The 15,541-nt window shown below is 46.8% G+C and overlaps 1 protein-coding gene across 2 annotated transcripts in view; it reads right to left on the reverse strand.

Annotated features, from left to right (window-relative positions):
* The window catches only part of LOC116983010 (gastrula zinc finger protein XlCGF8.2DB-like), a 128,578-nt gene extending 116,219 nt beyond the window's left edge, over positions 1–12,359 (reverse strand). The window contains exons 1-2 of one of the 2 annotated variants that reach the window (XM_033036528.1): positions 12,222–12,359; positions 4,281–4,348 (exon numbers count right to left, since the gene is read on the reverse strand). The gene's annotated coding sequence lies outside the window, so the exon portion shown is untranslated. Of the gene's footprint in view, positions 1–4,280; positions 4,349–5,693; positions 5,898–12,221 lie in introns of those variants that run through there. The other variant, XM_033036536.1, reaches the window with a different exon arrangement.
* Between the last annotated feature and the right edge of the window lie 3,182 nt (positions 12,360–15,541).

Here is a 15,541-nt window from a genome sequence, read left to right on the forward strand (position 1 = left end):
GTCTCTGCCCCTTCTCTCTGCCCTCATTCTCTACCCACCCCCTCTCTAGATGTGACTGCAAGTTGGGGGCTATGAGTCAGTAGATAGGGTGGTTATGGGGTAAAAGGAGCAAATTAATAATATTAATATAATATCAAGGGGGGGTAATTAGCGTGAGTGCGGGGGGGGGGATAGTTAGTGTGTGTGACGCTGCATGCCGCCTCCCCCCCGACAACCGCACGTTGGGGGAACAGACCCAACGGGTCTGCACTTGGTCTAATTATTCTTACATTTTTACAGCATTTTTACAGCACTTCTACAGCATTTCAACTTGTATCTGTGTCCTTGCTCTTCGCTGGCTCCTTTGCTGCTGGTCCTGCTGCTCTGCTCACCGTTGGCTCTCGGGCTCACCTGGTTGCTGCCATGCATCGCTGCTTTGCCCGTTGGGACCGCACCCGCCGTCGGGGCTTGGTATGCTCTGTGCCCCGTCTCCCTTTTTCCTCTCTCTCTCTCTCTCTTCGCGGCCGGTCCCGCTGCTCTGCCCACCGTTGGCTCTCGGGCTCACCTGGTTGCTGCGAGGCACCGCTGCTCTGCTCGTCGAGACGGCGACCCGGCGTCGGGGCTGGATAAGCGCTGTGCTTCGTTCCTCTCGCGGGGCCTGGTCCGCGTCTCTCTCTCGCTGTCGGACCCTCTCTTCCGAGCCTTTCCCACTCTGCCGGTCCGCTTAACTCGCGGCCAAAGTTTTCTCACTCGGCCATTCGTTTCTCTCTCGCGGTCGGCTCCCTCACTCAGCCGGTTCCGCTTCTCTGTGGGACCGCTCCCCGTTCGCGGCCGTCTTTTTCTTTCTTCGCGACCGGTCTACCTCTTATCTCACGGCCGGCTTCCTTTTGTTTTTCCTTCTGCCGGACCGCTTCTTCTCGCGGCCGTCTTTTTCTCTCTCTCTCTCTTCCGCTTGCTTTGCGGTGGACCGCCTCTCTCGCAGCTTGCTTCCCCCCTTTTTTTTTCTTGCGGCCTGTCCACCGGTCTGTCGCCTCTCGCGACTTTCTCTACCGGGCTGCCGTCCTTCTCTTTTCCTTTCTTTTTTTTTCTGCCGGTCCGCTTCTTCTCGTGGTCGGCTTGCTCTCACATCCGGGCTGACACTTCTTCCGGCCAGGCTCACTCTGTTTCGTCGGTCTTAACTCGCGGCACTCACCCGACGCCAGTGGTGGCTATTCTGTCCCTTCCTCTACCACTTCTCTTCCATGGAGGCTTAAGGTTTGCTCTCCTCTACTTCTTTCCTTTTTTTAAAAATTCTGACACCATGTAATGTATTCTGTCTGAGGCAAGGCTTCGTTGTGACCAGCACAAAAGACACGTCCACACCGAGTTCAAGAGCAAGAGCCCGTTTATTCTGCAATCACTGCCTTTTATCTTGAAGGTCACTTGACCTCAGTCACGAGGCTCATGCACAAGTTTCTGTTACCTATATCACATTACAAAGACATCACATCTCCCTCTTTACTTTAAAGACTTTACAGGCACTAGTATTTACATTATATACATATTACATTTATTACATAACGTACCAAGACGTCACAAGCTGCTCTAAGAATCCATCACAGAGGCACTCCACAAACACCTTTCTTGAGGTCCAGTACCAACTTGATTTTCCCAGTCTACCTGCATGTTGAAATCTCCCATAACAACCACAGCATTACCTTTGCGACATGACAATTTGCACCGTATATCCATGCTACTGTTTTGGGGCCTGTAGATAACAATTAGGGTATTTTTACCCTGACAATTCCTCAGTTCTATCCATACTGACTCTACATCTGATTCTATGTCACCCCCCATAAGGGACTAAAGTTAATTCCTCATCAACAGAGCTACCCCACACCTTCTGCCCACCTGTCTGTCTTTTTGATAGGCCGTATCAGGGCTCAAAATTAACGCCCGGGTGCCATTGACCACTCAAAGTGCCGCCGGGCAACCTAAACAGAGTCATTTTGACCGGCTTGGCAACCAGATACTGGTTTGTACCGAAGACACAAAAAACTGGAGTAACTCCGTGGGTCTGGGGAAAAGAAACGCAACATTTTGTGTCGGCGGTGACGGCTGTATTGCGTGGGAAAGATACTAGATGTGGGGTGACGGAGGGTCGCAGCGAATGACGGGCCCCGAACAGCGACAGCGGCTCCATCTCCTCCTCCTCCCGCCCCCCTCCCGCCCTGATAAGGGCCGCTGCTTGCAAACCCGCTAATGGCGCACTTTAAATACAAACCCTCCCGCAAGCCGAGACCGGGAGGAGGGAGGGAGGGGGAGGCCTCGGCGTGCGGGAGGGTTTGTTTTTAAAGCGGATATCGCCGTTAGCGGGTTTTCAAGCAGCGGCCGCTATCAGGGAGGAGGAGGAGATGGAGCCGCTGCTGCTCCTGTGCGGGGCCCGTCATTCGCTCCAACACTTCTGAAGCAGCTGCACCAGAGATCCTATAGCTATATGATCTTTGAGCTGCACCGCTCGGCCCCGTTGGCTGGCGGAGGAGGGAGGCGGTGGCAAGGAAATCCCAACGGTCACGGCAGCGGGCGATGTTGTCCGAGGAGCGCTGACCCTCCTTCCTCCATACCTCACCCACTTTCTCTCTCTCTCTCTCTCTCTCTCTCTTGTACGCCCCCTCCACCCCCCCACCCCCTTATCCTGGGTCCCCTCCTCTACATCCCGCACTGATCCCCACTCCCGCCTCAGTGACCCCGTTCAGTCCTCACTGACATCCCCTGTGCTCCCCTCCCCATCTCCCCCCCCCCCCAATCTATTCATCCTGCGCTGATCACCCTATCCACCTCGCATTGATTCTCCTGCCACCCCACCATCCATCCTACACTGGTTCCCCAATTCACCCTGTACTTACCCCTTTCCCATCCATCCTGCACTTCTCCTCCATCGATCCTGTACTGATCCCCCATCCATCCTGTACTAATCCACGCATTCATCTCGTACTGTCCCATCATCCATTTACTCTGCACCGTCCCCTCATTCATCCTGTAGTGATCCCCCATTCATCCTGCACAGACCCTCCGATCCACACTGTACTGACTACCCCCATTCATCCTGTGCTGATCTCTCCGCCCCCATACAACCTGTGCTGATCCTCCCATTCAAGAAGAATGGGGGGATCAGTCTGAACAAGGGTCTCAACCCGAAACATTGCCTATTTCCTTCGCTCCATAGATGCTGCCTCAACCGCTAAGTTTCTCCAGCACTTTTGTCTACCCCATCCACCCCGTACTGAACCCTACATTCAACATCACTGACATCCCCCGTGCTCTCCCCTCACAATTTTACCTACCCCAACAAACACGTACTAATTCACCAGCCTCAATCCATCCATTCTGCACCGACTGCCTTCCAACCCCCCTCCCTCCGCCGCCATCTATCCACCCCGCACTGATTCACACACACACACTCCCCTCCCTGACCCTATTGTCCTGGAAATGTCTTCAGAGCGAACATTGACTATGTTTGATAACGGAATGCAATCAAATGTGTTTTAATTCAAATGTTATTCTTTGTTTTAATCCATAAAGATGGATTAATTATATTGTGAACACATGGAACATGAAAACCGCAGTGTTCGATTGTCACTGCTACCTTTGACACGTTATTACAGAATTCATTTTAACGGCAAATCAATGCTCTTAATATGGAATATCAGTACTGGAGTTATTTAATAAGCAACATTCACAATTATACGTACGTATATATGTTACCATGGTCCAGGATTTATTGACACAAGTTGATCATACGCTGAATAATTCAACCACATTTTTGTTTGGAAGTGGAAAAAAATAATAGAAATTGCATTAACTGCAACGTGTAAAAAGAGTTGAGATACTGTCTTATAATTTTGCTGCATGTCATTGTGGGATATATCATGTCTTGATTGGTGAATATGTTTAGTTTGTGACTTTATTTGAAGCAGAAATAATATGTGAATGCTTCATTGAGTATAATTCCGATTGGTAACTACGCACTTCGTCCGAGCACATTATCGCACGCGTCATGCAAGCCATCTTAAATGACCACCTAAACTGTCATTTGGTAACCTATAAAGCCGCCAAGATTGCCCGGCTGGCAACTTGGTGAAAAAGTTAAGCGATAGCCCTGCATATACCCCTGAATTTTCATTTCCCAGCCCTGGTCATCTTGCAGCCATGTTTCTGTAATTCCCACAACATCATACTTGCCAATTTCTAACTGAGCCTCAAGCTCACTCACTTTATTCCTTCTGCTTTGTGCATTCATACACTTTTAATGCATTACTCACCTCACCTTGCACGCCGATTCCTATTTCTCTTCGCCATACTCTCCTATCCCTTCGTAAGCTTTCTGTCCCTGCAAAGAGTAGGAGTAAACGGGTCCTTTTCACAATGGCAGGCAGTGACTAGTGGGGGTACCGCAAGGCGCAGTGCTGGGACCCCATCTATTTACAATATATATTAATGATTTGGACGAGGGAATTGAATGCAACATCTCCACGTTTGCGGATGACACAAAGCTGGGGGCCAGTGTTAGCTGTGAGGAGGATGCTAGGAGGCTGCAAGTTGACTTGGATAGTCTGGGTGAGTGGGCAAATACATGGCAGATGCAGTATAATAGGGATAAATGTGAGGTTATCCACTTTGGTGGAAAAAACAGGAGAGTAGACTATTATCTGAATGGTGGCCGATTAGGAAAAGGGGAGATGCAACGAGACCTGGGTATCATGGTACACCAGTCATTAAAAGTAGGCATGCAGATGCAGCAGGCAGTGAAGAAAGCGAATGGTATGTTAGCATTCATAGCAAAAGGATTTGAGTATAGGAGCAGGGAGGTTCTACTGCAGTTGTACAGGGTCTTGGTGAGACCACACCTGGAGTATTGCGTATAGTTTTGGTCTCCAAATCTGAGGAAGGACGTTCTTGCCATAGAGGGCGTGCAGAGAAGGTTCGCCAGACTGATTCCTGGGATGTCAGGACTTTCATATGAAGAAAGACTGGATAGACTCGGCTTGTACTCATTAGAATTTAGAAGTTTGAGCGGGGATCTTATAGAAACTTACAAAATTCTTAAGGGATTGGACAGGCTAGATGCAGGAAGATTATTCCCGATGTTGGGGAAGTCCAGAACAAGGGGTCACAGTTTAAGGATAAGGGGGAAATCTTTTAGGACCGAGATGAGGAAAACATTTTTCACACAGAGGGTGGTGAATCTCTGGAATTCTCTGCCACAGAAGGTAGTTGAGGCCAGTTCATTGGCTATATTTAAGAGGGAGTTAGATGTGCCCCCTTGTGGTGAAAGGGATCAGGGGGTATGGAGAGAAGGCAGGTACGGGATACTGAGTTGGATGATCAGCCATGATCATATTGAATGGCGGTGCAGGCTCGAAGGGCCGAATGGCCTACTCCTGCACCTATTTTCTATGTTTCTATGACACAAAGCTGGGGGTCAGTGTTAGCTGTGAGGAGGATGCTAGGAGGCTGCAAGGTGACTTGGATAGGTTGGGTGAGTGGGCAAATGCATGGCAGATGATAGGGGGCGCCGTATGTGGTATGGCTGCTCAGCCTGCAGCTGTTTGTTTTTCACTCTTTTTAAAAATTATTAGTGAGTTTTAATGTTTTGTTTTTGGAGCTCGTCTTTTTTATGTGGGGGGTGGGGAGGGGGGGGGTGGAAAGGGGAAACTACTTTTCAGGGTCCCTACCTGGTCGGAGAGGCAGCTTTTCTCCGCACTGCACTTTCGACCCGTCCTCGCGGCCTACCAGCGGACCTCGAGCGGCGTTTCCTGAGAGGACCGGCCAGTACCTCGGCTTCAGTGGTGGCGGCACAGCGCTGGAGCGCTATTGCGGAGCTGGCGATGCCTTGCCCGGGTCGCAGCGCTGGAGCTCCGGTGAGCTGAAGACCGCCGATGAAAGCTGCGGGTCTGTGGAGCGGCCAGCCACGGGCGGCGGCGCTGAACTTTTCACCGGGAGCCGGGATCTCGCGATGAGATCGCCAGTGGTGGAGCTCCATTCGGCGCGGCCTTGTTGGCTTCGCAAGCCATGGTCTCCGGTAAGGGAAGCGGCCGTTCCAGGGTTCCCAAGCCGCTGAGAAGTTTCTCCCGACGCCGGAGCCATCACCCGGCGAAAACGTCCTGGAACATTGGGCCTCCGTAAAGGCAACTGTGGAGGGCTCAATAGGTCCGACTATGGGTGGACATGGGATGGGGTCTGGACATTGTGCCTTCCCTCATAATGGGAACCATTGTGGGGGGATGTTTTAGAAAACATAGAAATTAGGTGCAGGAGTAGGCCATTCGGCCCTTCGAGCCTGCACCGCCATTCAATATGATCATGGCTGATCATCCAACTCAGTATCCCGTACCTGCCTTCTCTCCATACCCTCTGATCCCCTTAGCCACAAGGGCCACATCTAACTCCCTCTTAAATATAGCCAATGAACTGGCCTCGACTACCCTCTGTGGCAGAGAGTTCCAGAGATTCACCACTCTCTGTGTGAAAAAAGTTCTTCTCATCTCGGTTTTAAAGGATTTCCCCCTTATCTTTAAGCTGTGACCCCTTGTCCTGGACTTCCCCAACATCGGGAGCAATCTTCCTGCATCTAGCCTGTCGAACCCCTTAAGAATTTTATAAGTTTCTATAAGATCCCCTCTCAATCTCCTAAATTCTAGAGAGTATAAACCAAGTCTATCCAGTCTTTCTTCATAAGACAGTCCTGACATCCCAGGAATCAGTCTGGTGAACCTTCTCTGCACTCCCTCTATGGCAATAATGTCCTTCCACAGATTTGGAGACCAAAACTGTACGCAATACTCCAGGTGTGGTCTCACCAAGACCCTGTACAACTGCAGTAGAACCTCCCTGCTCCTATGCTCAAATCCTTTTGCTATGAAAGCTAACATACCATTCGCTTTCTTCACTGCCTGCAGCACCTGCATGCCCACTTTCAATGACTGGTGTACCATGACACCCAGGTCTCGCTGCATCTCCCCTTTTCCTAGTCGGCCACCATTTAGATAATAGTCTACTTTCCTGTTTTTGCCACCAAAATGGATAACCTCACATTTATCCACATTATACTGCATCTGCCAAACATTTGCCCACTCACCCAGCCTATCCAAGTCACCTTGCAGTCTCCTAGCATCCTCCTCACAGCTAACACTGCCCCCCAGCTTAGTGCCATCCGCAAACTTGGAGATATTGCCTTCAATTCCCTCATCCAGATCATTAATATATATTGTAAATAGCTGGGGTCCCAGCACTGAGCCTTGCGGTACCGCACTAGTCACTGCCTGCCATTGTGAAAAGGACCCGTTTACTCCTACTATTTGCTTCCTGTTTGCCAGCCAGTTCTCTATCCACATCAATACTGAACCCCCAATGCCGTGTGCTTTAAGTTTGTATACTAATCTCTTATGTGGGACCTTGTCGAAAGCCTTCTGGAAGTCCAGATACACCACATCCACTGGTTCTCCCCTATCCACGCTACTAGTTACATCCTCGAAAAATTCTATAAGATTCGTCGGACATGATTTACCTTTTGTAAATCCATGCTGACTTTGTCCAATGATTTCACCACTTTCCAAATGTGCTGCTATCCCATCTTTAATAACACTCTAGCAGTTTCCCCACTACCGATGTTTTTATGTTTAAATTTCTTTATTACTGTTATGTCTGTATTCTTTCTTTATGTGCTGCATTGGCAAGAAGCATTTCACTACACCTAGGTGTATGTGACCAATAAAATAACCTTTGAACCTTTAATGTGGATAAATGTGAGGTAATCCACATTGGTGGCATGAACAGGAAAGTAGACTATTATCTGAATGGTGGCCGATTAGGAAAAGGGGAGATGCAACGAGACCTGGGTGTCATGGTACACCAGTCATCAAAAGTAGGCATGCAGGTGCAGCGAGCAGTGAAGAAAGTGAATGGTATGTTAGCATTCATAGCAAAAGGATTTGAGTATAGGAGCAGTTAGGTTCTACTGCAGTTGTACAGGGCCTTGGTGAGACCAGTTTTGGTACCTAATCTGAGGAAAGACATTCTTGCCATAGAGGGAGTACAAAGAAGGTTCACCAGACTGATTCCTGGGATGGCAGGACTTTCATATGAAGAAAGACTGGATAGACTCGGCTTGTACTCGAATTTTGAAACTTGAGGGGGAATCTTATAGAAACTTACAAAATTACTTAGAACTTAGAAACTACAGGCTAGATGCAGGTAGATTGTTCCCGATGTTGGGGAAGTGCAGAACAAGGGGTCACAGTTTAAGGATAAGGGGGAAATCTTTTAGGACCAAGATGAGAAAAACGTTTTTCACACAGAGTGGTGAATCTGTGGAATTTTCTGCCACAGAAGGTAGTTGAGGACAGTTCATTGGCTACTGAGGCAACTGTGGAGGCCTCAAAAGCCCGACTATGGGTGAACTGGGGATGGGGACTGGACATTGTGCCTTCCCTCATAATGGAAACCATTGTGGGGGGGATGTTTTTATGTTAAAGATCTTTATTATTGTTATGTTTTAGCTGAAAGGACGCTGCACGGAGAGGATGCTGGCGCTGTTTGTTCGCCGCTTCTCCGTCTGCTATTGCCTCTTGTGTTCTTGTTTGTGTTCTGTCTTTGTTTTGTTTTGTTTTGTTTTGTTTTTTGCCTTGCCTTGTAAAGCGACTTTGAGTCCTTGAAAAGCGCTATATAAATTCAATTTATTATTATTATTGTTATTATATTTAAGAGGGAGTTAGATATGGCCCTTGTGGCTAAAGGGATCGGGGGGTATGGAGAGAAGGCAGGCACAGGGTACTGAGTTGGATGATCAGCCATGATCATATTGAAAGGTGGTGCAGGCTTGAAGGGCCGAATGGCCTACTCCTGCACCTATTTTCTATGTTTCTAAATCTTCTCTGTGCCCTTTCCAGCCTGACGACATCTTTCCTATAACAGAGTGACCAAAATTGAACAGAAAACTCTAAATGTGTCCTCATCAACGTCTTATACAACTGCAACATGACCGCCCAATTTCTGTATTCAATACTCTGACTGATAAGGGCCAATGTGCCAAAAGCTTTATTGACCACCTTATCTACCTGTGATGCCACTTTCAATCGACTATATTCCAGTACTTATAGATCCCTCGGCTCTACAACACTACCCAGAGGCTTACCATTCACTGCCAAAGTTAGAATTCCCAAAATGCAACACCTCACATTTCTCTGCATTAAATTCCTTCAACCATTCCTCAGCTCACCTGGCCAATCGATCCAGCTCCTGCTGCAATTTTTCACAATCATCTACAAAACTATCCACTTTTGTATCATCAGCAAACTTGCTAATCGTACCCTGTATGTTCTCATCCAAATCATTGATGTAGATGACATACAGTAACGGGCCCAGCACCGAACCCTGAAGCACACCACCAGTAACAGGTCACCAGTCAGAGAAGCAACCTTCCACAATCACCCTCTGCTTCCTTCCTTGAAGCCAATTTTCTATCCATTCAGCTATCTTTCCTTGGATGTCATATGTACCGACAGTGGAACAATTACATTTTCACATTGCAGATTTACAGGCCTATTAACCCAATATAAATAGATACCATGCAATAAACAAAAATTTAATAAATTAATAACACCAATAGTATTGCATAAAAGACCTGCAAGTGCATAAATGTTGAGAGGAATAGATAGCGTGGATTGTGTAGATGGGGCATAGAAACATAGAAAATAGGTGGAGGAGGCCATTTGGCCTTTCGAGCCAGCACCGCCATTCATTGTAATCATGGCCGATCATCCACAATCAGTAACCCGTGCCTGCCTTCTCCCCATACCCCATGATTCCGCTAGCCCCAAGAGCTCTATCTAACTCCCTTTTAAATTCATCCAGTGAATTGGCCTCCACTGCCCTTCTGTGCAGAGAATACCACTAATTCAGAACTATCTGGGTGAAAACATTTTTTTTTCTCATCTCAGTTTTAAATGACCTCCCCTTTATTCAGACTGTAGCTCCTGGTTCTGGATTCCCCCAACATTGCAAACATTTTTCATGCATCTAGCTTGTCCAGTCTTTTTATAATTTTATACGTTTCTATAAGATACCCTCTCATCCTTCTAAATTCCAATGAATACAAGCCCAGTCTTTCCACTCTTTCCTCAAATGACAGTCCCACCACCGCGGGGCTTAATCTGGTGAACATACGTTGTACTGCCTCAATAACAAGGATGTCCTTCCTCAAATTAGGCCAAACTGCACACAATACTCCAGATGTGGTCTCACCGGGTCTCCGTACAACTGCAGATGGATCTGTTTACTCCTGTACTCAAATCCTCTCGTTACGAAGGCCAACATGTCATTAGCTTTCTTTACAGTCTGCTATACCTGCATGTCTACTTTCAATGACTGGTGTACAAGGACACCCAGGTCTCATTGGACTTCCCTTTTTCCTAATCTGACACCATTGAGATAATAATCTGCCTCCTTGATCTTGCTGCCAAAGTGGATAACCTCTCATTTATCTACATTATACTGCATCTGCCATGCATCCACCTCCAGTTTAAATTCCATTTGGAATATTTTGGAGGACCAAGAAACCAAGAACCAAGAATCTGACCACTCACTCAACCTGTCGAAGTCACCCTGCAACTTCCTAGTATCCTCTTCTAAGTTCACACTGCCACCCAGCTTTGTGTCATCTGCAAATTTGCTAGTGTTACTTTTAACTCCATCATCTAAATCATTAATAAATATTGTAAATAGTTGCTGTCACAGCACCGAGCCTTGCGGCATTCCACTCACCTGCTGCACCTGCCACTGCCTGCCGTGGACCTGTTTATTCCTACTCTTTGTTTCCTGTCTGCCAACTAATTCTCTATCCATGTCAATACCCTCCCTCCAATACCATGAGCTCTAATGTCATCACAGCAGCTTTAGAATTATTTTACCTAAGGGGTCGGGGTCGGATGTTTTGGGTCCGACTCCACAGTCCTGTTTATTCCGCTCCCATATAACCATATAACAATTACAGCACGGAAACAGGCCTTCTCGGCCCTACAGGTCCGTGCCGAACACTTATTTTCCCCTAGTCCCATCTACCTGCACTCAGACCATAACCCTCCATTCCTTTCCCATCCATATACCTATCCAATTCATTTTTAAATGATAAAATCGAACCTGCCTCCACCACTTCCACTGGAAGCTCATTCCACACAGCTACCACTCTGAGTAAAGAAGTTCCCCCTCATGTTACCCCTAAACCTCTGTCCCTTAATTCTCAAGTCATGTCCTCTTGTTTGAATCTTCCCTACTCTCAATGGGAAAAGCTTATCCACGTCAACTCTGTCTATCCTTCTCATCATTTTAAAGACCTCTATCAAGTCCCCCCTTAACCTTCTGCACTCCAAAGAATAAAGACCTAACTTATTCAACCTTTCTCTGTAACTTAGTTGCTGAAACCCAGGCAACATTCTAGTAAATCTCCTCTGTACTCTCTCTATTTTGTTGACATCCTTCCTATAATTGGGCGACCAAAATTGTACACAATACTCCAGAATTGGCCTCGCCAATGCCTTGTACAATTTTAACATTACATCCCAACTTCTATACTCAATGCTCTGATTTATAAAGGCTAGCATACCAAAAGCATTCTTTACCACCCTATCTACATGAGATTCCACCTTCAGGGAACTGTACACAGTTATTCCTAGATCCCTCTGTTCAACAACATTCCTCAATTCGCTACCATTTACCATGTACGTCCTATTTTGATTTGTCCTGCCAAGATGTAGCAACTCACACTTATTAGCATTAAACTCCCCTGTGTGTTTATAACATTATTTACCTCAGTTTTACCCCCAGATTTACCGGGTTTATTCCTCAGACGTGTAGTTTATTTGGTGGTTTATTGATTATTTACAGAGAGGAAGATGTTTATAACGTGTTTTATCTCAGGACGCTGCTCCAGACGGTGAGTTTATATTATTGTCCCCAGTTTTATTCCCCCAGACGTGTAGTTTATGTGGAGATTGACCTCAGGTCTCCCCCACATTTACCGGGTTTATTCCGCTGCTGATTTATTTACAACGTTATTGACCTCAGTGAATAAGAGGGGGCGGCTGATTTATAAGGATTTGGCCCCAGTTTTCCCCACACATACACGTGTAGTTTATGTGGTGATTTACCTCAGTTCTCCCCCATATTGACCCAATCCCGCTGCGCTGCTGATTTATAACATTATTTACCTCAGGTCCGTCGGCAGCGACGCCACCAACTGCCGCTTCTCCGCCGCCATCTTCATGCGGTCGATGGGGAGACTCGGCCCGGGGCGGAACCGGGACCGGGACCAGCGGGCGGCCATCTTGGTGAGGGCAGGTGAGGTCGGCGCCGCTGATTGGTCGGCAGCCAGCGGCCATCTTGGTGAGGGGTCGCAGTTCATAACGCCATCTTGAGAAGGTCCCAATGGCTCCACTCACTTGTGTTCCATAGGGAGGTTGCACAACCCATGACCCGTACTGTTGCTACATTATGCCAACTGGAGTACACGCGATGAACTGCAGGTAAACACTGACCATTGTTTCCAGCGTAGCGGACCCGTTAAAACCTGCCGAAATTATCAGTTATTGCGCCGTAAATAATTATGGAAATCAGGATAAGCGTGAGAGACATTTAGCCTACTTCAGAATCCAAACGTGAGGAGAAATGACGGTAGATAGAAGTGTGAGTTGATGGGACAACAACAGCCAAAGTGCACTCCCATTGTCTCAGCTTTGATTGCACATCTAGTACTATTCCAGACCTTGACTCTGGATGCACACTGGACCTTGCTTCTAGCCCCTCTGCACTGACAATATATCTGGCCCACATATAAAGCCCCATATCTGACCCCCTGTGAAAAGCTACTTTTCTTAACAACTAAACCAGGTTCGCTTCTTAATAAACAAACACCACACAAACTGTTTGGTAGACCAGTTCACAACTTTATTTATTATCGGCCGATGGAAGGGAGGGAGAACTCCAGTCAAGTGACCAATGTAGACACTCGACTGTCCTCAGTCCACTTCTCTGAACAACAGAATTACATTGCATTAAATAGGGTTTGTTGTCCCCTTAGCACATTCCACATACATTAGTCATGGTCAGAGGTACAGGAAAAGGTTTCCACAGAATGCATCACATCAAAGGCATTTTGTTTACATGGTACAAGATAACATTGGCCATTTGGTTTACGACATTTTATCTTTCTACTTCCCTGGTTCCTCTCTCGTCCTTCATAAACATTGGCCATTTGGATAATGCCATTTTATCTTCACAGAGATCACCCTAGCTCTTTCGCTGCTTCCTCTCTGTCATTTGGTCCCACATAAACATTGGCGATTTGGTTTACGGCATCTTACTTCACAGATATGACTAGCTATTTCTCTCTTCCTTTCTCGCCTCCTCCCCCATAACATTGGCCATTTGGTTTACGGCATCTTACTTCAAAAAGATCTCTCTAGCTTCTCCTCTCTGCTTGTCACTTGGGAGACAATGTTATAGGATTTATTATCTCACACACCGCAACCTGAGGCAAGCCTAATTTGACAATAAATATAAGCTGTAAGGTAGCCCAGAAGCCAATTTAATATCTTCTTATATTTTTAACTAAAATTCGGCTTCATCACCTGGACTTAACTTATTACGTTCAAGTTCACAGGTGCTTATCTAAAGCGGTAATCTTTTATGGGGCACTTCTCAGACCAAATTTTGCATAACAAAATTTGCAACACCCATTGGCTTCCTTGTTATCTAACATGCTAGTTACTTTGTCAAAGAAGTCATCAATTGGTTGAACACAATTTCTCATCCATAAAATTATACTCACTCGGCTGTATAAGTAATCTGTTACAATTTCCTTCATTTTCCTAACAAACTGTCCCAAAGCCATTGTCAAGTCTTCTAATGTTTTTGTGCAGATTCCCCGCTTGAAAGGGATCTGATTCATCCATCCCGAAATGATGAACTGGATTTCACTCAATGACCAAACACTTCTTTTCCATTTTTTCCCCCCTTTTTATTTTGGCAGATTCAGCAATTAATTTACAGTTCCACTTGATTTATTGCTTCAGCCATTACTTTGAAGGCATTTGGATGTTGTAGGTGTCTTAAGGTAATTAACAGTTTAGTCTTTTAGCAGGTGAAAAACCGGCTGCTAATCGGGTGCTGTAGATAATCAGTTCTGCATGCCTTTGCTGGCGATCGCGGCAGTTTTTAGGACAGTCTCTCAGATTATACTGTTCAAGTTTTAGCCGCAAGTCAACTTCTCTCGCGGGCCTGTCCGCTTTTCTGTTCATGGTCGGGCTGACTGATCCCGACCGGGATTTCTCTGTTTTCTCCCTCCACCGGGTTGACTGTTCCCGGTTGGGCTGAAGACTCAGCCTCTGTCGGTGGCTCTCTGGACCTGTCCGTGGCCTTCACGGTACTAACAGAACAGGCATTGGTGAGGCCTATTCTGGAGTATGGGGTACAATTTTGGTCGCCTAATTATAGGAAGGATGTCAACAAAATAGAGAGAGTACAGAGGAGATTTACTAGAATGTTGCCTGGGTTTCAGCAACTAAATTACAGAGAAAGGTTGAACAAGTTAGGGCTTTATTCTTTGGAGCGCAGAAGGTTAAGGGGGGACTTGATAGAGGTCTTTAAAATGATGAGAGGGATGACAGAGATGACGTGGATAAGCTTTTCCCACTGAGAGTAGGGAAGATTCAAACAAGGGGACATGACTTGAGAATTAAGGGACAGAAGTTTAGGGGTAACATGAGGGGGAACTTCTTTACTCAGAGAGTGGTGGCTGTGTGGAATGAGCTTCCAGCGAAGGTGGTGGAGGCAGGTTCGTTTTTATCATTTAAAAATAAATTGGATAGTTATATGGACGGGAAAGGAATGGAGGGTTATGGTCTGAGCGCAGGTATATGGGACTAGGGGAGAATACGTGTTCGGCACGGACTAGAAGGGTCGAGATGGCCTGTTTCCGTGCTGTAATTGTTATATGGTTATATGGTTAACAGCGTCTCCTCTGTGGTCTAAGGGAGTTAACTTGACCTTGGATTCCACAAGTGTGACAATTGGGCCATGGTCTGAATCCCATCTCAGGTACATCACTGCCCCGTAGGTGTGCTCACTTCCGTCAGAAAAGGTGATTCCCAAGGGTTCAGTTGCGGAGCAAGAGGGCGTCAGTACCCTGACGAACTTGACTTTTCCAAGTTGTACATACTCTTCAAAGAGCTTAATTGCATCCTCCCTGAGTCCATCTGAGAGTGCCATGTCCCATGTGTCTCTGACCGAACAGCTTCCCTCTTTTGCTTCTTGGAAAGCTCTGCGTACTAGAATCGCTCCCTTTTGCTTAACAGGAGCCACTATGCCGATGGGGTCATATAGCCCTGCTACCTGGCTGAGAAGCTCTCTTCTTGTTAGGGGATTTGGCGTCTGAGTTTTGATTTGCTCTTGTAGAAGGCCTTGACCAAGCCGCATCTTTTTCTTTCTCTTGGAGAAATTGATTCCCACCATAACATGGAGCATGTCCTCT

This window comes from Amblyraja radiata, chromosome 1, assembly GCF_010909765.2.
Source record: "Amblyraja radiata isolate CabotCenter1 chromosome 1, sAmbRad1.1.pri, whole genome shotgun sequence".
NCBI lineage: Eukaryota > Metazoa > Chordata > Chondrichthyes > Rajiformes > Rajidae > Amblyraja > Amblyraja radiata.